Below are 25,311 nucleotides of genomic sequence, written 5' to 3' on the forward strand. Positions count from 1 at the left end.
GGACTCAAACTCGACTATTTGTTTCGAAAGCTCTTCTATCTGTACGCTGGCATTGAAACAGCTGCTTTCACACTTAACCATCCTATTGGACAGGCCATCATAACTCTTCGAAACTACCTCATATTTCTTTTCTCCGTCATGAAGTTTTCCCATTGAATTATTATATTGCCTTTCTAAGGTGTTAGAAAACTCTACATCTAGTTCTCCAAATTTCGCATTTAATTGAGTCTCCCAGTCCGCCTTTAATTCTTTCTTAGTGTTTTCCAGTTTATAATCAAAGGTGTTCAGTTTGCTTTCCAAAGAATCCATTTTAACTTCTAAAGAACCAAATTTGGTCTCAAATTTTTCATTTAACTTTTGATTGCCCTCTTTTAATTGCTTATTATCTTTTTCTAGTGAACCAAGTCTTCCATTCATCACACCCATTTGAGTATTTATTGATACCAGCATATCAAACATTTTTTGATTAATATTTCCATTTTGAGGATCAACTTGCTGATCTACTTCCGAAACCTCAAGATCTTTATGTTCTCCCACACTGCTTACCTTACTTATCATTGTATTTCAATCTCCTAACGGCTCTAAATCAATAACTGTATCATTATCTGTACATGTCTCCTGTCCCACATTGAGCTCATGGGATGCATCATCAATATCCTCTTCACTTTCCTCTCTCTCTCTACTCATTACTCTACTCAACTGCACATTATCACGTATTCTTTTTGTTCGTTTTGACATGATTATTCACTACCAAAACATACACTAATTTTCACTATGTATTTATATATATTTATCTACCAAAATCACAAGTCTCAACTTCCTTTTTTCTATAATTATACAGTTATCTTAATCATACCTGGTAGTATCGCTCACTTTTAGCGATTATTGAAGAATACCTCTTTCATTGGACAGACTCACTGGCTGCTACAATATTTTCCAACTCCAGGGTTCGTGAATCCGGATGACACTCGACTCGATGCAGCAATCCCCCTCGATCGAGCCGCATGTTGTGGTGCACTTCTACCGTATCTTCCTTCGCCGTCGGCGTCGTCGTTGTCACCGTGAGACACCGTTATACCAAGAGGAAAGGCGCGTCGATCTTACAGCAAGAGATGTGATGTCCTTAAGCACAACACAACGGTCACGGTAGCACCTGATTCCAGAATAGCTGCAGTAGTTAGGATCTACGAACTGTCCCCTCTTGACCAGGTCCCCAAAACTTAACTCGTAACGTGATTCCTTCAAAACAAATTGTCATAACGGTCGTCTATAAAGGCTTCCTACAACAAGAAGAAGTGTTACAGTTTATGGAATAATAACAGATACGACCAAACTGTCTCGTCTCTTCTGCTTTATTTAACGTAACTTCGTTGACAGTTTCATTTCGCATTCACCACTCATTCACCGAAACCCTTTGATGAACAGTTTTGGTTGCTTGACACCAACAGTCAATGATAATGATACAGCTTTTCTCCTTTTTATAAATTGAAGCCCGCTCTCCACGATATAATTAAAAAAAACCGGTCTCAATACCGCGTCCCTCGTAAGATGCGAATAGACTTATCCCGGAATTGACCGCCCTGTAGGAGTACTCAATTTAATGACCACACTTCGCTATCCGCAATTTCGTGTAACTAAATGTCCGTTTGTTAGTCTGATTATACACCGTAGCTATTTAAAATTCGCCCCTATATTTTTCACAACGCACAATTAGCACTTCTTTACTTGTTTTTTTTTTCTAAGAGTAAACGGAAAAAAAGACGCCGTATCATCGGCTTAGTCGATTAAAGCAAAACACCTTAATATGCCCGATTTTACCTCATCTTATAGGATCGGCTACCTTACTCATTAATTTACTACATATTATTTCCAATAACACTAAACAGGTATCGCCGTTATATTTTAATTGTATTCAAAAGCATGTTACTATTATTATGACCGACCAAATCGTAACAAATCGCGCGGCGTGCGTTTTTAACGATAACTTTACGCTATTCAAGTTCCGTTACAGCTATCTTGACTCATAATGTTACATGCTGTTCTTCAGCCTAAACTGTTCCTTTATACCTGCTCCATTAGCGTTGCAGTACTTGCACCGTGAATCAGCACTCGATAGACAAAGTTTAGGGGGATGTCATCAGTGGATGATTTGTGGAAAAATGTAATCCACACTGCTCTTTTCATTACTTGTAGTTCATTTGGGTTGTACCTAAATACCATTACATAACAACTCTGGAGTTTATCAATAATTTTCTCTGCAAGTCTTCCTTTAACATTTAGAGGGTATTGTCTTTGCAATTCTATATATACAAACCACTAGATGCATGTGGAATACCGCCACCTCCGTTTATACAGTACATCCAAACTCTTAACATGAACATGATGTCGAGGAATAAATAGCTGAAAACCACAGCCTTCTTATAAAGACGTTACTAGAACTGAAGTGGGTGCACACTGCTGCTACCTAACGGTAACCACGTAAAACTCGAGAGTTTGCTCTTTCCAACAGTGCACTGTCCACGGACATATCTCATATAACTTAACAGTTTAATTGCGTAGGCTTTCAAGGCCAGAGTCAGTCGACATAAAAGTTTTCTGGGTTTGGTACCGCGTCATAATGTAAAAACTACTGCTGCATTAGAAAAACCAACGTTTCGGCCACGATTGCACCCAGAAGAAGGCCGCTGCAATCATGGCCGAAACGTTGGTTTTTCTCCAGCAGCAGTAGTTTTTACATTATGACGCGGTGCCAAACCCAGAAAACTTTTTTGTCAACTTAATAGTTATAATTTTTTTATATCAAGTGATTCTTTTTGATGCACCCTGTATTTGGACTATCCTTGCTACTAATAACAAGTACAGTTCCAATTGGAATTATTTGAGAAACAGTACATCAAATATTATTAAGAGGTAACAAATGGGAAATGCCACATTTAGACCAGTTTCCCAATACTCATTGCCGGCCGGAGTGGCTGTGCGGTTGTAGGCGCTACAGTCTCGAACTGCGAGACCGCTACGGTCGCACGTTCGAATCCTGCCTCTGGCATGGATGTGTGTGATGTCCTTAGGTTAGTTAGGTTTAAGTATTTCTCAGTTCTAGGGGACTGATGACCTCAAAAGTTGAGTCGGATAGTGCTCAGAGCCATTTGAACCTACAGTCACTCCACTTAAAAATGACTCTTCATAACGTAATTAATTTCCAAATTTGACATTATTTACAACATGTTAGCCATAGTCCATGTTAAAAGAATCCCTGTTATTTCTTGAATATTAATTTATACAATTTAGAACCATTACAGGCTTCCACTTCGGTCAGTACATCAACGAAGGGGAGAATCTCCCCGTAGTCAGTATTTTCCGTATTTCTACTTGCTACTAAGACTGCAAGAAGTCTTACGACGTCGCATATTCTTACCTGGGTGAATGATGTCCGAACAACAAATTAACGTAGTTGTCATTGGTAAATTTGACCCATAACTTCAGAAAGTTTTCGTTGATGTAAGGCGCACTCTGGAACTGGATATCCCCTCACAAATTTTCCTAACTGGGCAGTCCTGTGCCCCAAACCAATCTGCTTATGGTTTGGATAAAAACATTTGAGTTCTGCAAACAGTCGAGATCTGGAACAGTCGACGAGGGAAGAACGAAAAAATTAACCTGCAATTCAGCTATGCCACGCAGAAACAAGAGACATCGCTATATTCAGAATGAGACAGGTGAGACTCTTAAATATCTGCGCTCAGTTTACATTACCTTGCACTCTACATAAAACTGTACTCGTACGTTTACTGTTCTTTGAGGTTTTCCTAATTCACTAGCAATAAGGGAAACGTCATGACCTTGATCTGTGGTAAAAAAGAGTTGCTTTATAGAGGGTGAGTCACTATTGCCACCTACTCCGAAAGTATGATAGTAGCTGAAAAGTTTGTGGGACAAATGTTGCATGGGACAACGGGGGCCATAATATGACACCAGCGAAGGAAATCTAAATGATAGGAAGTACGCCACATTCCCGCAAGAAATATTAGGTCTGTTATTGGAAGAAGTATCTTTATGAACAAGGAACAGAATGTGGCACGAACACGATGGTGTCCAGCACATTTTTCGCCGAGGGCTAGAAATGAGTTGAAGAGAAAATTCCCAATTCATTGGTTTGGACGCGGAGGAGATGTGTCGTGGACGGCTCGTTCGCCAGACTTGACGCCTCTGGATTTTTTCTTGTGGGGATTCGTAAAAGACACTGTTTATAAAGATGTTCCAACTAAACCTGAAGATATGGGAGAAAGAATTGTCAGAGTATGTGCTTCGATAACTGCCGATGTGATAAGGAATACCACTCAATCCATGATAAGAAGATTGAAGCATTGCATTAATACCAATGGTTATCACTTCGAACACTTTCTGTAAATGGACGTTCGTGCCACCTTTGTGACCTTCGTTAACCTTCAAAGACCTTACTGTTACACATCATTAGATTCGTCTCGATAGCCGCTATTAGGATATGAGTACCAAACCATATCATCCCATTAAAAAAACAAAGTTTATCTTTATATCTCTGAAGCGACCCCAGCTAACAACAAAAAACCAACGTCATATTGTGGCCACCATTGTCCCATGCAACTTTTGTCCCACAACGCGTGCAGTGGAAGAGCGTTGTACGGAACATCAACGTTACACTCGCCTACTGCTACCCATTAAGTCTGCAGTTGCGGAACATTGTATTTCTAATGGACATTCAATGGAGTACGCAAAAACTTCCATTTTGGGGACTGCAACAACCTTTTGGGACTCCATCATCAAAGAATCCGATGAAATACGCATTGCGGGGAATCGAATGAACCGTGTCAGTGGTTACCAATTGAATAACGCATGGAATCCCGTCATTACCGAAATTTTCTCGAGACGAAGACGCCAGAAGACTTCGATAGCTGCGGCCAGCGACAATACCGACGGCAGCTGAGTTAGTACTGCAGTTCCACCAGCGAGGGCGCTGCGGCTGGGCGGTGTGACCCTTCTGTCTCCGCAATTACAACGCATGCGCAGCAGTACTTTCAGCGCACTATGTAAGCTGGAGCGGAGAACATCTTCTTCAGTCCTCGTTCGGCTCACCTAAAGATGGCTGGCAGTTGTCCAGCCGAAATATCGTGGAATGAAGTTTACGACAACCGGCTGCAAGCCCGAAATATTTTTGAACATCCATGGCATTGTTTGCTCTGCAGTACTATGGTTGACTTCCATTCTTATTCTGACCAAAATGTAATTGAAGTGATGTCTTCCGGTGTGACTGCCTTATCTAATTGTATGGCCCCGCTTGTAAATTTGGAAAAGAGGCGCACCACATTCAGTGACTGCAAAGCTACAAAGTCTTTCATTTCTTCTTCACCATCCCCATGTTTCACAACTTTCTTCCATTTATTTCTCCACTATTGTATTTCAATTGTCAGACTCATACTTCTTCTTACTTTCGTCACTACATAAAATTCCTTGTATTTAATCCTTCATTTTTAAAAACTTCAGCTTTTCTCATTTCTCTTGAGCCTCTGACCCGAGAAAAATGTAATAAGATGCCTCAGGAATAGAATCAGTGTATGGAAATAAATTCTATTTTGTTTAAGGATAATTCAAGAGCTGCATAAATTTTATCTCTGTATATGTAACTTTACGTTTTATTTCTCCATACAGTGAATCTTCGCTGTTTTTTTCCTCCTTTAAGGGCAGTTTCACAAGACGATGTCCTCATTGTACAAGCTGATCTTCTTCCGGAACATGTCCCCACTGATTATGCAGAACATTATGAATTGGAGTTTTAGTGAGGCACCAAGACGATCGCTGTAAATTGCTGGAGAACAGATCACACACTACTTGAGTTCTTGCTCAGGAACAAATAGTTTGTGAGGTATGGGTGGACTCTCTGTGGCATTCATAAGAACTAATAGCCAGGAAATATGAGCTGGAGGTCAACATCTGGAAGACATGAAGCTTCTCTGACTTTTGTAGTGTGACGCACAATTTCTAGAACGACCAACTCGTCTAAACTATAATTTCACAGTTTATTTACAAGACGGCATTCATGAATGGGCACAAGTCATAAAAAGAAAAGATTACTGTAAGACTGCTGCCATTTATAATAACAAATGGTTCTAGGCAGGCACTAATGGATGCCCTAAATATAATTCTTGGATAACAATCTCGTGAGCTGTAACACATGTTTATCAAAATCATTAGCGTGCTAGGCCTCTCAATAGTCTACGCATTGGACTCGCATTCAGGAGGATACAATGTAGTTAAATATAACTACACTGAGTGATACTTGAAACAACCGAGGCAATGGAAATATTTTATCGCTTTTTAAAATAATACATCTTTCACAAGTGGAAGGGTGGTTCCCAGTTTGCGTCCTCCCGATATGCCTGCCGCAGAACAAGAGACCAGTAATTTCATTTGTCTTGAATCTTCGTCGGTAACAAATGAAAATGCCTCAGCAGCAGAATGAAATTGTGCTCAACTGAGCGTTTAATCGATAGCGAAGGCTACAAACGAGAAAGCAGCGACCTAAAATAATACTTAAAAAACTACTAAAGTTAATGGATTGTGATACTTCAAATCCCCGTCCACGCATTGATATTTCCTAAGTAGCATTAGGCAAAAAAATCAAACTGAAAAGACTGCAGCCGATTACATTCCCTGTTCTTTCTAATCCAAGCTAACGTCAGAGGTTGAGGGTAGTTTTTGATAAACAGAGATCAATTTAGATGTTCTAGGATGTGTGATAGACGTCTGGTGTTCTTTTAATGGTTACGTCAATATTCGTCCACGGTCAATCGATATTAGTGTGAGCGTTCAAAAATGGTTCAAAAGGCTCTGAGCACTATGCGACTTAACTTCTGAGGTCATCAGTCACCTAGAACTTAGAACTAATTAAAATTAACTAACCTAAGGACATCACACACATCCATGCCCGAGGCAGGATTCGAACCTGCAACCTTAGCGATCGCTCGGTTCCAGACTGCAGCGCCTAGAACCGCACGGCCACTCCGGCCGGCAGTGGGAGCGTCATGTGAATATAGGAAGCTTTGTCTCACATTGCCTAGGAAATGGCTGGCTTGAAGTAACAATCAACTGATAAAATTTGACAGCGCTACACTTACGATACATCTAAAAAAATTCCAAATTTACAAGGTATTCTGTAGCATCAATTAATTAAATAACTTCGGAACTGTAATTTCTGTATCGTTTGAAGTCTTTTGTTACACCATTAATTTATTCAAGTGAAGTAGGACACCAAACAGCATCACTAATAAGCCTTTTCATTTCATTTCAAGATTAGAATTAATTAGTGCTCCACATAATTACTCTGCATTGTTTGTTCTGATTCGTTGGAACAAAGCGCTGCCTTTATAGGCAATCGTTCAAAATGTGATATTAATTAAACAATTATATCATTCTGTTCCCGAGGGCTACAGCGCTGTTACATGCAAGCGATCAGCAGTCGGAGTTCACTTGGCTGCTTAACTTAATAAGCACCATGTTGGGTGGCGAGAGGTGTGGTTAACCAGGCACGTCGGAAGGCAATGGGGATTCTGGGACAAATTTGATCATTGACCTTTGAGTTGCATACATGTTGGGGCAGGGGCACCTTTACCATGATCTTGCCTGCATGACGTCATCAAGAACCTTGGATGAATGACGTAATTACGCCACTCCCCTCACACACCCTCACCTCTCCTCTCCTCCAATCCAAGCGCAGTTGTTTACCAGACATTAAAACCAAACAACCTGTCATGCTGTATCCCACTTCGCGCCATTTAAAACTCCGTTGTAAGCCATGCCCTAGCCGGCCGAAGTGGCCGTGCGGTTAAAGGCGCTGCAGTCTGGAACCGCAAGACCGCTACGGTCGCAGGTTCGAATCCTGCCTCGGGCATGGATGTTTGTGATGTCCTTAGGTTAGTTAGGTTTAACTAGTTCTAAGTTCTAGGGGACTAATGACCTCAGCAGTTGAGTCCCATAGTGCTCAGAGCCATTAATCCATGCCCATTTGTCAATTAGAGACCATCCAAGTGAAAACACGTATTTAGATCTCCCAATCACGGGGTAGCATTTTACTACGTCGTTAATAGCGAAACAGCCAATCAGTATCCTCAGAGCTGCAATGTAGTCAGTTGCCTGACACAGCTTTGTCAGCAGAAAACACATTTGGACTTCTCCTAGAAATTGCTGACTTCACGGAAACACATACACACCGCGTAATTTTACACAACATGTAATTTACACTTCTCAGGTATGCGTTAAGACATGTCTCAAAAACGCATGAAAGGTGTAATTTAAAGTTTGTACGAAGGTCATTGTAATTGTGCCAGAAAAGCTGGTTTCTCCAGTATACTTTCCTCCATTATGTCTGTATTATAGATCAAAATGATGTAGATACAAAATGATGTAGATACTACTAGTTTGACTCACAGGTTAACATATTCTTGACACCTACAACACGACTGTGTACACTTATCTCCTCGGATTCTGCAAAAGATCTGCATCGTCTGTCTAAAATACGTAAAAATATATTTACTAGTGTAACTTACAAGTTAAGGCATTGTTGGCGAATAAAATACGGCCGGCCGCGGTGGTCTAGCGGTTTTAGGCGCGTAGTCCGGAACCGCGCGACTGCTACGGTCGCAGGTTCGAATCCTGCCTCGGGCATGGATGTGTCTGATGTCCTTAGGTTTGTTAGGTTTAAGTAGTTCTAAGTACTAGGGGACTGATGACCACAGTAGTTAAGTCCCATAGTGCTCAGAGCCATTTGAACCATTTGAATTTGAATAAAATACGTCTGTATATTTTTATTATTTCCATATATGAAAGATATCTGTATCATACACTAAAGAGACAAATAAACTGGCACACCTGCATGTTATCGTGTAGGGCCCCCGGGAGCACGTAGAAATGGCGCAACACCAAGTAGCATGAAGTAGACTAATGCCTGAAGTAGTGCTGGAGGGCTATCATAAATCCGTTAGAGTATGAGGGGGTGGAGATCTTTTCTGAACAGCGTGTTGCAAGGCATCCCAGATATGCTCAATGATGTTCATGTCTGGGGAATTGGTGGCCAGAGGAAGTGTTTAAACTCAAAATGGTGTTCCTGGAGCCACTCTATTGCAATTCTGCACGTTTGGAGTCTCGCATTGTCCTTCTGAATTGTCCAGGTCCGTCGGAATGCACAATGGAGATGAATGGCTGCAGTTAATCGCAGAGGATGCTTACGTCCGTGTCACCTGTAGGAGTCGTATCTAGTCTTATGAGGGGTCCCACATCACTCCAACTGCACACGCCCCACACCATTGCAGCCTGATGAGGTTGTCTCCGTGCCCGTGCACGTCCATTCGCTCGATACCAGTTGAAAAGAGACTTGTCCGACCAAGCAACATGTTTCCAGTCATCAACAGCCCAATGTCGGTGTTGACTGTCCCAGGCGAGGCGTAAAGCTTTGTGTCGTGCAGTCATCAAGGGTACACGAGTGGGCCTTCGACTCTGAAGGCCCATGTCGATAATGTTTCTTTGAACGGTTCGCACACTGACACGTTTTGATGGCCCAGCACTGAAATCTGCAGCAGTCTGCGGAAGGGTTGCACTTCTGTCACGCTGAACGATTCTCTTCAGTTGTCGTTGGTTCCATTCTTGCTGGATCTTTTTTCCGGTCATAGCGACGCCGGACATCTGACGTTAGACTGTATTACTGGTATTCACGGAACACTCGTGAAATGGTCGTACAGGAAGTTCTCTGAGGCTATAGATACTGTGATAGTGAATAGCTCAGTAGGCAGTTTAGTTGAAGAAGAATGGACATCTCTAAAAAAGGCTGTCACAGAATCTGGAGAAAAAAAACAGGTACAAGGAAGGTAACTGTGAAGAAATCTTGGTTCACAGAAGAAATATTTCAATTGCTCAACAAAAGAGGAGGTACGAAATTCTCAGGGAAATACACAAATACGAAAATAAAAGTCACTCGGAATGAAATAAATAGGAAGCGCAAGGAAGCTAAGGCGGAATGTCTACATAAGAAATGAGAAGGAATCGAAAAGAAATGATTGGTTGAAAGTGTGTCTCAGCCTATAAACAAGTGAAAACGACCTTAGGTGAAATTAAAAATAATGGTAGTAACATTTACAGTGCAATGGGAATTCCGCTGTGAAATGCAGAAGAGAGAGCGGATATGTGGAAAGAGTGCAGGAAGAGCATCTATGACGAGACGCACTTACCTAATGACTTGATAGGAGAAGAAACAGGAGACGATAGGGGATCCAGTATTATAATCTAGAAGAGGATGAATGTAAAAACCAAATAAGAGGAAGGATAGACAACATTTTACTGGAATTTCTGCAATCAGTGAAGGGAAGTGGGACAAAACTACTATTCACTTTGGTGTGTAGAATGTTCGAGATTGGCGATATACCACCAGAATTTCAGACAAAACGTCATCCACATAATTCTGAAGATTTCAAGAACCGACAAGTGCGAGCATTATTGCACAGCCAGCTTAACTGCTCATGCGTCCAGGTTCCTGACTAGAATAATATACAGCAGAATGAAAAAGAAAACTGAAGGTCTGTTAGACGACGTTCAGTTTGGCTTGAGGAAAAGTAAAGGAAACGTAGAGGCAGTTCTGTCGTATTGGCTGATAACGAAAGCAAAACTGAAGAAAAATCAAGACAAGTTCATTGGAGTCGTCGACCTGAAAAATGGTGCAACATACTCGAAATCCTAAGCAAAATAGAAGTAAGCCACAGGGGAAATCGGGAAACATACAATATATCCAAGAACCAAGAGGGAACAAAAGAGTGGAAGACCAAGAACTAAGTGAACGGATTAAAAAGAGTGTAACAGAGGGATGTAGTCTTTCACTCCTGCTGTTCAGTATATACCTCGAAGAAGCAAAGATGGAAATAAAAGTAATTTCAAGAGTGGAATTAAAATCCAAAGTGAAAGGACATCAATGTCAAGATTCACCGATGACATTGCTATCCTCATTGACAATGAAGAAGAATTACGTGATCTGCTGAATGAAATAAACCGTCTAATGAGATCAGAATATGGATTGAGAGTAAACCGAAGAAGAAAGTAGAGAGAAGTAGAAGAAAACAGCGATAAGGAGAAGAAAGTAATTAGAAGTAGCAAAAATGAGAAAAGCAAGAAACTGAACATCATAATTGTCATCACGAAGCTTAGCAATTCTGGTTCCTATGCAGCAAAATAACCCATGACAGATGGAGCAAGGAAATGAAAAGCAGACCAGCTCTGGGAAAATGGACATTCTAGGCAAACATAGATCTTAATTTGAGGAAGAATTTTCTGGGAATATACGTTTGGCGCCCAGTGTTGTAGGCAATGAAACGTGGACTGTGGGAAAAGCGGAACATAGAAACAGATCAGATGCGATTCTAAAGAAGAATTCTGAAAATTAGATGGACCGATATGGTACTGAATGAAGAGGTTGTCCGCAGAATCTACGAGGAACGGAATATATGGAAAGCACTGACAAGAAGAAGGGACAGGATGATTGGACATACGTTAAAACATCAGGCAATACTTTCCATGGTACTAGAGGGAGCTGTAGAGGGTAAAAACTGTAGAGGAAGACAGACATTGGGATACATCCAGCAAATGATTGAGAATGTTGGCTGTAAGTGCTACTCTGAGATGGAAAGTTTGGCATAGGAGAGGAATTCGTAACGGGCCACAACAAACCAATCAGAAGACATAGGATACAGAAAAGTCCATCAGAAATACGTAAAGATATTGACATTGACTGTTGTAACTTACAGGTCACAATCCGAATGACGCGTCCACTGACGAACTTCCAGGCGTTTTCCGAGGGGAAATATGGTGGCAAGGCTCCCTAAAAACAAAATAATTCTTTCATCTACCAGGATGTGTAACATGTTAATCTAACGAAGTCACATTTTCAGATATTTTAGGGGAACAATCCATACCAAACTTTGTGTTTTGGTGAGACCTTTTATGTGGTGTATAACTTAAAGTGCAATACACAGGTATAATTTCGAAAGGCACCATACACAACATGTTATCTTTGTGAGCACTTACATAAAGAAATATGGCGGCTGCTCGATTTGGCTATGTCAAGGACAACGACGGGTATGGTTCCGCAAGTATCTCTGATCAGGAAAGAAAATTCGATATTTGCACCGAAATAAAACTGTCTGCGTTATTTATTAAAATTTGCAAAGATTATTTGTCAAAATACACAGAGGCTATATTTAGTTTTTCGGTACTTGAGCCGATGTAGACGGAAAACTGTTTACTGTGGGGGGTACTTAATATTACAGGAATGATGTTGAGAGTGTGTGCAGCAGGATTTACGTTATTAGTAACGTTAGTGTCATGACTTGTCGCTAGGCGCCGACACTGGTACGGCGACGTAAGTTTGAATCCCAGGCATCAGTGTGCGTTACAATTGCAGACAGCAACATGGGTCTGGACGAGGTGAGCAGGGATTTGCTCGTAAATCTGTCTTATTAAAACAACAGAAACAGTGCTACTGCTCTTCACCACATCAGCGCATCAAAGGAATACAGAGAGGTCTCTTTCCACACCATGGGACAAGAACATCATTGGGAAGTTCGAATTAACTGGCGCTTTGGGAACTGGTTCTGGAAGGAACCGACGACCAGCTGCGCTGCAAACTGTTGAAGAAGTTACTGTTTCCATGGCTGAGAATGCTGGATGCAGTGTGCAATCGTTAAGTAGTGCATGAGTCATTCCACGGTCCACCACTCGAAAAGTGCTGCGAACGATTGTGAATTGATACCTGCAGTGCGGTTCCAGGCTGTAGTGGGTGCAGATGGTCGTCACATAGTGCAACGTCTGTAATCTCGAATGTAAACATTTAAGGCAATTAACAAAAGTTACCTTCTCAGGTTGAAATGAAGAGGTGTTTCTTTCAATGGATTATTCGTTTTTTCTCTTCCCTGTGTTCTTACAAATATTCGCATAAACTTTCAGTGTCCTGCGATCACTCCTTTTTCGTGGGGTCTCTGTCAGCTAGCGAAACTTTAATTATAAGCACCCTGTGCATAAATACTTCTTGTGTAAAGTTATAAATACACATGGCATTATTGTTGTATCATCATTGTTGTATAACAGAAAAATGCAAAAGCTAAGTTCTTGTGTGATATCACTTACCAGTACCATTCCATGGACCTCAAAGTTGGCCACGGAATTGCATGTTTCCGCAAGACGCCGTTAATGGTCGCGCGGTATCTGGCGGACCTAATGTCGCGCGCTCGATGTGCCATGCCTACAGTGTCTCTCGAGTACGAGCGCCCTCTGGCTGTGCAGTTTAGGATGGCTTGCGGAAGCCACTCAGCCCACTCCCACTTGGAGCCTCTTCGCTATGACACCTCATTCGTTCTTAGTACACAGAATCTCATCCTTCTTGCTGTTGCATGAGTTTTAAGTAAGTCTGTACCTTGCTGTGTTGTTTTGTTCGCTGATCCTTTGTGCTCCCGTCCAGCCTTCCTATGATGACAGTTGCTGCACCACTCTGTTGCCCACCTCTCCTTACCGTTGTGTATGAAGTCGTACACAACACTTGGCACTACTGATCTTACTTACAGGGTAGTTGCAATGCATAGTGGACCCTCAATTTAAATATCGTTGTTGTTGTGGCCTTCAGTCCAGAGACTGGTTTTATGCAGCACTCCATGCTACTCTATCCTGTGCAAGCTTCTTCATCTCCCAGTACCAACTACAACCTACAACCTTCTTAATCTGCTTAGTGTATTATCTCTTGGTCTCCCTCTACGAATTTTACACTCCACGCTGCCCTCCAATACTAAATTGGTGATCCTTTGATGCCTCAGAACATGTCCTACCAACCGACCCCTTCTTCTAGTCAAGTTGTGCCACAAATTTCTTTTCTCCCTAATTCTATTCAATACCTCCTCATTAGTTATGTGATCTGGTTCCTGCATCAGGCCATTCATATTAATTCATAGCAGTCAACTATTACAGATGGTGTTAAAGATTTATCACCTTAATTACACTCCCCGCTGCCCTCCAATATTAAATTGGTGATCCCCTGATGCCACAGAACATGTCCTACCAACCGACCCCTTCCTCTAGTCAAGTTGCGCCACAAATTTCTCTTCTCCCTAATTCTATTCAGTACCTCCTCATTAGTTATGTGATCTACCCATGTAATCTTCAGTATTCTTCTGGAGCACCACATTTCGAAAACTCCTATTCTCTTCTTGTCGAAACTGTTTATAGTCCACTTTTCACTACCACACATGGCTACACTCCATACAAATACTTTCCGAAACGACTTCCTGACACTTAAATCTATACTCGATGTCAACAAATCTCTCTTCTTCTGAAACGCTTTCCTCGCCATTGCCAGTCTCCATTTTATCCATCGCTACTTAGACCATCATGTTATTTTGCTCCCCAAATAGCAAAACTCATCTACTACTTTAAGTATCTCATTTCCTAATCTAATTCCTTCAGAATCACCCGACTTAATTCGACTACATTCCATTACTCTCGTTTTGCTTTTGTTGATGTTCATCTTATATCCTCGTTTCAAGACACTGTCCATTCCTTTCAGCTGCTCTTCCAGGCCTTTTGCTGTCTCTGACAGAATTACGATGTCATCTGCGAACCTTAAAGTTTTTATTTCTTCTCCATGCATTTTAATTCCTAATCAGAATTTTTCTTTTGTTTTCTTTACTGCTTGCTCAATATACAGATTGAATAACATCAGGGATAGGCTGAAAAGCTGTCTCACTCCCTTCCCAACTACTGCTTCCGTTTCATGCTCATCGACATCTGGTTTCTGTACAAATTGTAAATAGCCTTTCGCTCCCTGTTTTTTACCCCTGCCACCTACAGAATTTGAAAGGTAGTATTCCAGTCAACATTGTCAAAGGCTTTCTCTAAGTCTACAAATGCTAGAAACGTAGGTTTGCAATTCCTTAATCTATCTTCTAAGATTAGTCATAGGGTCAGTATTGCCTCACGTGTTCCAACATTTCTACGGAAACCAAACTGATCTCCGAGGTCGGCTTCTACCAGTTTTTCCATTCGTCTGTAAAGACTTCGCGTTAGTATTTCGCATTCGTGACTTATTAAACTAATACTTCAGCAATTTTCACATCTGTCAACACCTGCTTTCTTTGGGATTGGAATCATTATATTCTTCTTGAAGACGGATGGTATTTCGCCTGTCTCATACATTTTGTTCAGCAGTTGGTAGAGTTTTGTCAGAACTGGCTCTCCCAAGGCTGTCAGTAGTTCTAATGGAATGTGGTCTACTCCCGGGGCCTTGTTTCGACTTAGGTCTTTCAGTGTTCTGTCAAACTCATCACGCAGTATCATATCTGGGCCTCAAGTACATCACTCTTGTATAGAGCCTCTATATACTCCTTCCACCTTTCTACTTTCCCCTCTTTGCTTAGAACTGGGTTTCCATCTGAGCTCTTGATATTCATGCAAGTGGTTCTCTTTTCTCCAAAGGTCTCTTTAATTTTCCTGTAGGCAGTATCTATCTTACCGCTTGTGAGATAAGCCTCTACATCCTTACGTTTGTCCTCTAGCCATCCTGCTTAGCCATTTTGCACTTCCTGTAGATCTCATTTTTGAGGCGCTTGTATTCCTTTTTGCCTGCTTTATTTACTGTATTTTTATATTTTCTCCTTATTTAAATATTAACACGTCCAAATTTCCGGTATTACCAAGATACATACAGTTCGCTGATTGCCGCTACTAGTGTAACAGGTGAGGCTGCATTTATTGATCCCGACACTCCGATCTTTGTACTGTAAATAAACTAGAAGCTGCTTATAATATCTGTGAAAATGTGTAAACATATGTTCTACGAAAATAAAAACAAGCATGTACAACTACTGATCTAACTTTTAAGTTAACACACACTTGATGAGGACTGACAAGCACTCACAGAGTGGACACTACATGACACTTACATACTGAACAGATGTATTAAAATCTGAATTAAATTCATTCACACGAAGCGAGGTATGAAGCGAGGGCTGGAGTGCCTTCAGTTACCCACTTTCACTTCTTTTCAGTCACCCAAACGTTATAACGACTCCATGCCAGGGTAAAAGATACATCCTGTTTTACAAAACGTTTCTCATCTTCTGCGGATAATGCTTTCTTCTGTTATCACACAATGGAGACTACAAAACACTTAGATGAATAAGATACAGAATAGTAGTTTTAACATCTGAATGTAACATATTACAGTGAAATTGTGAAAGTTAAGAAATTACCCCACATGTTACCATGCTCACGACATACGACTGGTTGTTACTCCATAAAGTGTAACGAATTTATCAAACTTTGCCATTTTATATGCAGTTACAGAGAAGCATCAAACGAAGTTGTAACAAGTTGTCCCAATGTCCCCTATTACAATTGGATACCGCCCAAAATGCATGGTTACAGTATATGTAGTACTGTAACCATGTAGTACAATGGATGTAAGTTAGGGGCATCAAATAATATTCTAACGCCAAAAACTGGCTGTCAAGGAAGACTAAAATGTTTCTCATAGACACATATCAAGGACACTCTATAAAATCAATAAGGTAGCTAACGACATCATTGTTCACTGTGGGCTCTTGATTTGACATGACAGGACAGTCTGAGAGACTCCCACTGTTTCTGCGAGTTCAGGGACACCTACTTGAATATGTCCTGTTATTATCCTGTAATAGGACTCACCCACACATTCTTTGGGAATATGTATTCTATCTAATAATACATAGGTTCGTTACTTGGAACGAATTAGCCTATAAAATGTTTAAACATGAATTTCCCTAGTGCAAATGGATAACGACTTTAATTATGAAAGGAAAACACTATAGTCCAGCAATCTAACTTGCAAGATAACTTCAGGAGTGTTGAAAAGTATCCCTAATGTTAGCATGCATTCTTCCTTATATTTAAGGTCAAGTTAATACTATTCGTTATTAAAGGGTGCTGTTCTGAAAGGGTGCTGGTATGGAGGCTTGGGTAACGTAATTAATTAAAAGATGGGTTGGATATAACGTCGATTTAATATGAATCTGATCCTCAACTGTTGTCTTGTAGCTTAACACTCGTGCCTTGTGGCTTAGCGCACTTGCATTGCGATATAATCCTTCAACTAACATGAAATACTCAATTGAAAAGGACCGAGAGCTCTGTATTTAACCAGATGCAGTCAGGTTTGGTGGGTTATGGGCACCACAAATCAGAATCATATACAAAAATTACTTTGAGGAAACATGCAAGGACTGATATAATTGTGTAGGCTTTTGCGGCTAGAGTCAGACGACATAAACGTTTTCTGTGTATAGTATCACATCATAATGTAAAAAAACTGTGTTGGGAAACCATCATTTCGGCTGCAGTCATAGTGGCCTTCTTCTGGGTCTATACCAATAGACCCACAAGGAGAGCACTGTAACTGTGGTGGAAACGTTCGTTTCCCTAGTATAGTATTTTACATTATGATGCAGTACCATACTCAGAAAACTGTTATGTCATGCAACAATTAATTCAGTGGTCAAGGAAAGATACAGATGTGTCGGGTGGAATGTGTCGGTGTACCCCAAAAACTGGTAGTCACCAGACACAACGGTACAAAAATATACAATCCATTGATGACCAGGAATCAATCACACATGAAGGTCATTATCCCATTCAAAGGTACACCTCTACTATATTCAAACTCATAAAGGAACGTGTAATGGCGGCTAACAAAGCTATCTTACTGGGCTAAATCTGCAATAAGTCTCCCAAAACATAACTTAGATTAACAAGCAGAAGATTCAGCTCATTTAGCAATGCGGGACCTGTGTACTCACCATTTTTTAAATAAACCAGCATTTAATCTAGTGACACGTGATGGTAGAGGGCCACAGGAACTATCAGAGACGCAACTTAAGTAGTGTTTCCACATTTCAACCTAAATTTAACACACGGTCGTCAGTCTACTAGATAAACCCGAATCTGCATGCTTATCATGGCTAACATACGAGTAGACCTATAGTTACTTACTGGACTCAAGGCCTAACGATTTTTCCTGTGAACATTGCATGATCTCTAAAATACCGCAAATCAAAAGAAAATTTACACAAAACTACGGGATAATCTCGAATAGTGAAACGCCCCGAGCAAGATAAAAATAAAAATGGCTCAAATGACTCTGAGCACTATGGGACTTAACATCTGAGGTCATTAGTCCCCTAGAACTTAGAACTACTTAAACCTAAGGACATCACACACATCCATGTCCGAAGTAGGATTCGAACCTGTGACCGTAGCGGTCGTGCGGTTCCTGACTGAAGCGCCTAGAACCGTTCGGCCACACCGGCCGGCCCGAGGAAGATCAGCACCGCCACTACTTACCAAGGTCCGCAGAAGAATGCCAGAGCATGCTCTGTCTCCAAGGTGGCCGCACTCTGGGGCGTGGAGGGAACAGGAAGTCCGACCTGTTGCCAATGCCTGCACTCTACACTAGCTCGGAGCCTGCACTTCATGCTTCTGCTGTGTCTGTAGTTCCACCTCGCCCACTGCCAAGGAACCGAAATAGTTAAGTTGGTTTTACACTCCAATAATACCAGGACACTCCCTAGACACCCATATCCTCCCATTTACATACACATACACGCACGCACGCACACACACACACACACACACACACACACACACACACACATGCACGCTCGTGCATTCACTGGTGAGGAAAGGAAACGGTACAGGGTTGCATTAAGAAAAATAAAATGGATGCACACAATAGCATTCTTCCTTACCCATATTTAAGTTAATAATTTTCCCAAGAAAAAACAAAAAATTGGGAGTGAGATCTCATTATCAGTAACGGATAGTACAGAGTGCACACAGTTACTATGAAAGTGGGACATACTACCACATTCCAGGTTTAAAGTGTATGAGCACATCCTCCTTCCTCACTGCATGTGTGTCGTGCGTGTCATGAAGGCTGTACTGAGATGTGTACGTATGGTTAGTCAGCAAGCTCTCAGGGAAAGTGTGACTTATTGTAAATTTAGGAGGCATTACCTGAAGTGATATCATGATTATGTAAGTAGGGACTGTGCTGAGATGTGAACATATGCTTAGCAAGCAAGGTCTCTGGCCGTCTGCGCATATGGGTATACTTTGTATTACAGAATTTGATATGTAGACCTTTATCCGCCCTGCATAGTGATCCAGCAACGCTTCATCATTTCCTAGTGAGGCATCAACTTTCGTTGTTTTAGGGAAAGGTGTTAGCTGCAAGCAGCTGAAAGCTACGGCGGATCTCTAAAAGTCGGCTTCTTCTCTCGTTAATTTTCTGCAGTCCACATTCTCCGGTACCTGACCTTCCATTTCCCCCTCCAGAATAGCGCTGGACTCACTTAGAACAATGAACTCTGCAGTTTTCTTCACATATTTTTGTTTACAAAGTGATTCGTACAGTGGGCTTAGTAGAAAAGGAATGTTCTTTTATCAGTCATGAACAAGAGAATAATGATGACGACAAAGTAGTCTGAGACTGCAGTAAAATAGCCTGTCAATGAAATATGGTAAAAATGAGTGCAACTATTGAAACGAAGTATCGGAATTAATACGCTTTCTAGATGACGCAAGAATAAGAGTGTTTAATTTGTTGACCCATATCTTACACATTTACTGTCACTCATTTCACTCATAAATAACTTTAAAAAATTGTAAAATTTTATAAAATGAAGAAATCGCACAACAGTTGCTGAATCAACAATCTTTTATTGCATAGGCTTAAAGTTCCAGCATCTGGCCAAAATTGTAATAACGAGAATAGTGTGTTACAAGACATTGGAGGGATGTTGAAGTTTTTTTAATAATGTCAAAGAAGGAGATACACAGTTAAAATTTCTAAGATAAAATAAAAGACAGAACTAGAGCTTACTTACAAGCAAAATCACTTTAACGATGTGAAGTTCTCCTCGCACCAGTGTTGTCGTGGAATAAAAGCTATTTGTCGAAACCGTAAAAAGGGGGAGGGAGGAAGGGACGTTCTCGAAAAGTCCCAAAAACCGACATCACGACCGGACGCCAGAAGTCGGCAGAATCATTAAACAGATTAGATGCAATATAGACAGGAACAGAAACACACATTGTGTGTAATTACTTATATAATTTCCATAGAAACCGTCCGCCGTACCGCCTTACCCGGAATTCTAACAGAAAAAAACTATAGAATAGTAAAAACGTGATAGCCGTGAATATTAGAGGCGCACACGACCCGTGATGCAGGCGCAGTGTAAATCTGATACGTGATATGTAAAGTGTTCAAATCGGAAAAGCGGGAAGTAAGAGCAGAAAGGATACGGAGCCATCTCAATGTTAGGAAGGAAGAGAACCTGTATATTTAAGAACATGAAACAGTATCAAATTACGTACACATATTAACTTGCCTGAATAATGTCATAATTAACTAGAATATGTTTCTGGTGCAGCTCATTAATAGTATCAAGAGGATGGGAATGGAGATTTCTTGCGATTTCAGCTGCTTTCTGGTTACTAAGTAGTTGACCTTCCTCTGCAGTGCGTAAGGCAGTTAAATTATCGCTACCCTGCTGCAGCGAATGTTGGTTGTCAAACAAATGCACTGTCAAAGCTAACCTGGCATTGCCTCGATATTTTTCTTTAAACCTTGTATGAAAATTCCGACCTGTCAGGTCGATATATATGCTCTTACACACCCGGGTTGTATCGCACTCAATGCGATACACGCCAGGATAGGAGGAAAGATTCTTGATGAAAACTTCACCGTTTCTTAAGCAACTGCTCAAATGTTTTGGTATGAAAAATGCCGGAGACAACAGTTTCTTTCCATTCCTCTGTGATATAACCACGATGTAGAATGTTACAAAACTCGTTACTGTTCTGCACTAAGTTCAAAGTGATTCCCTTCAGTGTTGTCTTACTCTTCACTGATGTTTTTTATTGAATTTCTCAGCCTTAGACCCCGGGTAACCACTACGAGCGGCAATATTCTTGACTGTGCGGAACTCCAGTTCATACCTGTATGTCTGTGATGTGAGGGAAACGTTATTTAATCTTTTTAGGCAAGACTTAAAGGCAACAATTTCATTATATAAAGGCTTGGTTTGATGTTACATTCAGGGCTATATCAGTAATAGAATCTTTTCTATAAATGTAACGTAGCGACCTCCTCCGGGAACATAGCGGCCTCCTCCGGGTACTTCTCAAGAAACCCGTAAAAGAATGTGAGATGAAAATGTTCGCTAAGATTCAAGCTAGCAAAGAACTCATTAAAAACTGTTAATACGTTCGTTATGAGAAATGCCTTATACTGTAAATGAAGGGTACACATAAGAATAAGTGATATGGGTAGGCAATGTAGAGAAACTTCTCTATTTTTCTATTCTTCCTCCATACGCCACCCCCCCCCCCCCCTCCCTTTCCAATCACTCTGTTACACACACACACACACACACACACAGAGAGAGAGAGAGAGAGAGAGAGAGAGAGAGAGATATATGAGCTACACGTCGTGACGTATAGGGATCATTAACCGTAGGAGAAAGCAAAGAAAGATTGACAATCTTTAATTAACGCTACCATCAATGAAATGTCTATTTGCACGACGCGATAAGCTTCAGCCATTCTACAGTGTTTCATTTTTTTCTATTCTGATCGTATTTATTCTCTATATAATGATTGTCACTCTGAGTTCATTAACAGCATCTAACCATATCGGACATTCATTAACAGTGAAGTAATAGGTTCCGACAGCTTATATTACGTAACCGTTACACCTGCAAGTCATTTGAAGCCACGTCCGGAGTAACTCGTACCACGGTGACGTCATGAAAATGGTAATTAGTGACGTCTAGTCCTCTCGCTGTGGGCCCATCTGGTGCGACAGTCGTTCACTTTATTCGGGATACTCGAGGCCCGGCGATACCAACACAAGACCGAGCCCGCGTTGTTTAATGCATGAGGAGACGCCACTTCCACAGATGAATTAGCATGTCTAACGCGCTTCCTCGCCGCCACATTCTTCGTAGTAAAGCGTGTCCGCCATGATAAATTATGCGAGCCAGGGGACGCGGGAGGTCAAGCCGAAACGGAGAAAGTCTTATAATGTCGCTTCAGCCACTGCGTATGCTCGTGCGTCGTATGTCAAGGCGGAAACGTAGGCCTTTGATATCCACTGTATGAGGTATTACTCATATTAACACTTAAACTTGTCATAGATACCCCGCGTTATGTTTCTCATAAAAACTCGGGATTCCGTGTCCCCGGAATGTACAGTAATAAATCCCCGCTCTGGCTTCGGGGCCTCACGGCGTTGCCGGATGACTGTTGCGACAACACATGTTACCACTTTTCTCAGAGGCCGGTCTCGCGTGCGGCACGTGTAGAGATTACACCTACGTTGTTCCTGTACGCAGCCCGCTATTAATTTTTGGAAAGAACGACGCCGTAAATATTCTGAGGCCTTTCGTTACGCCCTTTGCTAAGCCCTCATTTAGTTTCATTTATCTCAGGCGCTAGGCATTCGTGACAAATATTAAAAGAAAAGGCACAGGAGAAATGTATTACTGGATCGAAATTATGGGATAATGGAAGAACTGAGTGGTTACACTTCTTAAATTAGAGACATGACAGTCTCCATTTCGACTCGTGAGTTCTATTGGGTTGTACGTCACAAGTTCTGATGTAGGCAGTGAAGAGGGTGCGAGGCTTGGCCGAGGTGAGAAAAGGAAAAATATTACCCAAAGGAATGGCATGTACGTTTATGCAATCTATTAATCGATAAATTTATGCAGAACACAGATGTCGGGGCTGTGTAGTTAAATTATACTCGTCAAAGAATATACAGCTCCTGTTACTGACTGTTAGCAAAGATTTTGTTTATGGGTATCAGATATTTTACGCAAATGTTTCATAAGCCAAACGCAGCTTTCTTTGAAGACAGCTGTTATTAAAGTGGAAATTACTTAGCCCCTGTTGCAGTGCTACGTAGTGGCTGCTTGCAGTGCGTCTTTTGCTTCATAATTTATTTGACAGAGAAGTGAACGACATGCTGCAAGACATCCACATCACGATTAGAACATTAGCTACAACATGTTGTATATTTCTCTTAGATTTTCTTGGGATTCGTATGTAATTTCTGAATGTTTTGTAACACAGGAGCTTAGTACACAACTTCGAGCAAACATGCTTCTTTTACTTATTTTCTCTCTACACAAGAAGGAGAAAATCTAATAAAAACAGATTTATTTGTAGTCAATCAGTGACGAAAGAGTGATTTTCAACCTCAAGATCAATACTTAGTACAGAACATTGACCGAGCGAGGTGGCGCAGTGGCTAGCTCACTGGACTCGCATTCGGGAGGACGACGGTTCAATCCCGCGTCCGGCCATTCTGATTAAGGTTGTCCGCGATTTCCCTAAATCACTCCAGGCAAATGCCGGGATGGTTCCTTTGAAAGGGCACGGCCGACTTCCTTCTCTATCCTTCCCTAATCCGATGAGACCGATGACCTCGCTGTTTGGTCTCTTCCCCCAAACCAACCAACCAACCAACAGAACATTGATAATTGTGCTGTAAAACTTCTGAATCGGCCTGCTAATGAACTTCGTAAATTCGTAGCTGCTTGGTGTATTACCTTCTTTAAAAAGATCTTTGAATGATTTCTTCTAATTTCGGGGTTGAAGTGAGGAAAGGGCTCAAAAAGTTGTCGTCACAATGCGTTAGGAAATAGTTCGTTCCTTTGTATCTTCTGATGGTTCACAGAAATTTGAAATGGCCAAGCGGAACTGAAATGGGAATCACGTTATTTTACACACGGTCCAGAGAACATTGATATGACCACCGCCCTGGTACGACACCAACGTGTAAAAAACTACTCACAGGCGACGGATGGCATTTTCTGCTCCATCGGACAGTTGGTGGTTGGCGTGTAGGGCGTGAAACCTCTGGAAGCAAACTCCCTGCACAATCGTCAGCCTCGGGGAGGGAAAGTTATTGTCTGGGGACTGTTTTCGTGGCATTCCCTACGGTATCTCGTCATTCTGGAAGGCAAAATGGATTAACACAAGTATGCATAACCCACCCTACAAGCAGTTTGTTTTTCCTCGGCACGAGGCATCTACCAGCAGGACAATGCAACGTGTCACGCAGCTCGCAACATACGTGTGTGGCTCGAAGTACACGAGGCTAAGTTAACCCTACCAATGTCCTTTTTCCCATTTCTTGGCGATTCGTGGATGAACATCACTGTACTGACTCTAGATGTACGTGCATCCACGAGAGAACTCATTTCGGAGTGAAGTACATACCATTAATTCCTTTACATGCTTGATTAGCATCCACTCTCGCAGCGCGGCCAATGAAATTCCTTCTCCAGTATTGATGAAGGGAGATTCGTGCCTGATTCTAGCAGACAGTATTTATCTTAAGTGACACACGTGCTTAGTATACTATTAGACAGGACGTTTAAAAGTCGTTGCACCAAACGTCTGGGTCCTCCACGTTTTTCAAGGGAATCTTATACCATTCTTGCTGCAAAAATATACCACAAAGAGTTAATAATATTCGAATGTGGTACCTCGTGACGGTCAGGTGATATGTGACACTTCATCCTCGCGCTCACAAAACCAATTCTGGGTGATGCGAGCTGTGTGAAAAGTGGCACAATCTACTTGGAAGAAACCTTACCACTGGGAAGGAAACATTTTAACATAGCGTGGACTTGATCTGCAACCTTGCTGAGTATCTACGCGGCCCGTGGAATACCACGATATGGCTGCCCATATCGTCACCGAACTCCCGCCATATTTCGCTATTGGTACGTAAACTCGGCGAGAAGTTGGAAAAGAATGTAACAAGAGTCATCAGACCGTACTTGCTTCGGCAGTACATATACTAAAATAGGAACAATACAGAGAGAAATCATCGGACCAAATCAGCTTGTAGCATTTCTCCTTAGTCCGGGTGTTACGGCTTGAGCGCTAAACTTTCCTGTTACAGGCATCTGCATCCCTGACGAGTAGCTCTGGAATTCCATATCGCCCTGAAATTTCCAGTGTAGGCCTATGGAGCTCCTGTAGTATTGATTTGGTGCTGATAAGTTTCACGAGTAAGACATTAAGTTCTGCAGTGACTTCTGCAGCTGTCGTTCTCTTGTTTTTCGTTACACTCCCCTTAGGGTCACCATCCATCACAAGCACTCAGTACACACATTAGTCCGCGTTGTGACTACGCGGATAACTTTT

The sequence above is a fragment of the Schistocerca piceifrons genome, chromosome 4 (assembly GCF_021461385.2).
Source record: "Schistocerca piceifrons isolate TAMUIC-IGC-003096 chromosome 4, iqSchPice1.1, whole genome shotgun sequence".
Taxonomy (NCBI): Eukaryota; Metazoa; Arthropoda; class Insecta; order Orthoptera; family Acrididae; genus Schistocerca; species Schistocerca piceifrons.